Genomic DNA, 2736 nt, shown 5'->3' with positions numbered 1-2736 from the left:
ATATATATACATAAATATACACACATACATATATATATATATACATACACATATACATATATATATATACACATGTACATATATATATACACACATACATATATATGTATATACACATACACACATACATATATATATATATATATATATATATATACACATATACAAATATACAAATATACACATGTACATATATACACACACACATATACACACACACATATATATATATATAAAAACATACACACACATATATATATACACATACATACACACATATATATATATACACATACACACATACATACATATACATACATATATATATATATATATATACACACATACGTACATACAGTGTGTATTCGTATCTGTTTATCTATATACATATGTGTATATATGTGTGTGTGTGTGTGCGTATATATATATATATATATATATATATATATACGCATGTGTATAGATGCCTGTTTATGTATGTGTGTATGTATGTATTAATGGATGGATGGATGGATAGATCTACATCCTTCTATACATGAGTGTGTATATACATACACACACATACACACACACGCACATTCAAGCGTGTGTGTACGTACACCTCTGATCGTGTGTGAATGCATGTCAATGCGTGTGTACTGTTAGGCGGGGGTGGAGCGCGGAACCCAGCCACAGATGATAGTTCTGCTAGAACAAAGCAACGCGAGCAGATGAAGGGAAGAAGAAGAAGAAGAAGAAGAAGAAGAAGAAGAAGAAGAAGAAGAAGAAGAAGAAGGCGGGGGGGGTTGTGAAGACTGGGGAACAGCCATGTGTAATGGTATATTTGAAGGAATGAGAGAAGAAAGAGGGAGAAGGGGGGGACATATGAAGTAATAGAATGGGTTGGGGTGGGGGTTAGAGACGGTGAAGGAACTGGAGAAGAAAATAAAAGAGGACGGACAGAGGAAAACAGTGATGGGAGACTGACAAGGATTACATACAGCAGCAGGAAGATAGATAGATAGATAGATAGATAGATAGATAGATAGATAGATAGATAGATAGATAGATAGATGTAGAGAGAGAGATGTCAAGACAGGCGAACAGTCAGATAGCCATGTAAGAAGGCAGGCGTATTACGTAGTTTATGTGAATTAAGAGTTAGCTAATCTAAAATGAATGGTGTCAAAGTGATATATATATATATGTGTGTGTGTGTGTGTGTGTGTGTAGTATTTATAATATAGAGAAAATGTATTTTGTAACTTAAGCCTTATAAAACATACACGCATTTCAACAAATCGAGCAACAGGATTACGTAACTGCTTGTTGAAAATTATTTACCATCGAACCCGTACATTTGATTACGCGTCGTGCGCGCTTTACAGCACATGTATATTCTAAAGGCAAATTCACTGCAGTTATCGTGAAGAAAAACTCTCTTACGGTAATGATAATTTGGTTGTACGGTAAATTCTTATGGAAAGATATTTTAGAATGTTTTTATTGATTAAAGTTGGAGTTGTGTTATTGCACAGAGTACAGCCATGCGTGTAAAACATTGTAATTATGTGCCAGTTTCATGTCTTAGAGTGGTCTAATCGAATAGTCCCCTCCCCCAAAATTTCAGGCCTTGTGCCTATAGTAGAAAGGAAGCCAGCAAGCTGGCAGAATCTCTAGCATGCCAGGCGAAATGCTTAGCGGTATTTCGTCTGCCGTTACGTTCTGAGTTCAAATTCCGCCGAGGTCGACTTTGCTTTTAATCCTTCCGGGGTCATCGATCTCATCGGTTTACAAGGGCCTGCAAAAAACATTTGTACGTCCCCCTTTCTCCAGACCTCGCAAAAACAAAAGAAATACGTGGCGTTCTGGCACGGCCGTTTTGGTGGCACTTATTAGGCGTCGCTGATTCGACGCAGACTTACTTGACACCGGGCATTTTAATGCTTCTTTCGACATCTCTCACCCTTCCTCACTCTTTCTCTCACTCTGTTTGTATGTGTGTGAAGGCGCGTGGCTTAGTGGTTAGGGCATTCGGCTCCCGATCGTAAGGTCGTGAGTTCAATTCCCGGCGACGCGTTGTGTCCTTGAGCAAGACACTTTATTTCACGTTGCTCCAGTCCACTCAGCTGGCAAAAATGAGCCAGCCTTGTCACACTCTGTGTCACGCTGAATCTCCCTGAGAACTACATTAGGGGTACACGTGTCTGTGGAGTGCTCAGCCACTTGCACGTTAATTTCACGAGCAAGCTGTTCCGTTGATCGCATCAGCTGAGACCCTCGTCGTTATAACCGACGGCGTGCTAAGAAGAAGAAGAAGAAGAAGAAGAAAAAAAAAAAGAAGATCTGCATGTGTACATTTTTGCCTCCATCGCCAAAACATACTGTCGCCAAGACAGGTTGACTGCCCAGTCGGTCGTGCCAAATCGTCAGCGTCCAAACAGCGGTGCCCAAGTGTCTCATTCCGTCTGTAAGAACAATGATACTAAAACAGTAACAATAGCGACAATGGGAGGTACAACTATAACATCAACAATAACAACAACAATCACAATAAGAGTGACAACAGAACTCACATCAAGAGCAGCAACAAGAATAATATTAGTTGCAACATCCAGAACAGCAACAACAAACAATAACAAAAAAAACAGCAACAACACCAGCAGCATCACTACTACCACTACCACCACCACCACCACCACCACCACCACCACCATCCACCACCACCACCACCACTACCATCACCACCCACAACAG

The 2736-nt window shown here is 39.7% G+C and overlaps 1 protein-coding gene across 2 annotated transcripts in view; it reads right to left on the bottom strand.

Moving 5' to 3' along the window:
- LOC106874151 (uncharacterized) overlaps positions 1-2736 on the bottom strand; it is a 48196-nt gene that overhangs the window by 25866 nt on the left and 19594 nt on the right. Inside the window, exon 1 of one of the 2 annotated variants that reach the window (XM_014921773.2) lies at positions 2338-2417. The exons of the other annotated variant lie outside the window; for it this stretch is intronic. The gene's annotated coding sequence lies outside the window, so the exon portion shown is untranslated. Of the gene's footprint in view, positions 1-2337; positions 2418-2736 lie in introns of those variants that run through there. 2 annotated transcript variants of the gene reach the window in all.

The sequence above is a fragment of the Octopus bimaculoides genome, chromosome 22 (genome assembly GCF_001194135.2).
Source record: "Octopus bimaculoides isolate UCB-OBI-ISO-001 chromosome 22, ASM119413v2, whole genome shotgun sequence".
Lineage (NCBI taxonomy): Eukaryota > Metazoa > Mollusca > Cephalopoda > Octopoda > Octopodidae > Octopus > Octopus bimaculoides.
The sequence above is the reverse complement of the archived record's forward strand: the minus strand, read 5'-3'. Positions and strand labels throughout refer to the sequence as shown.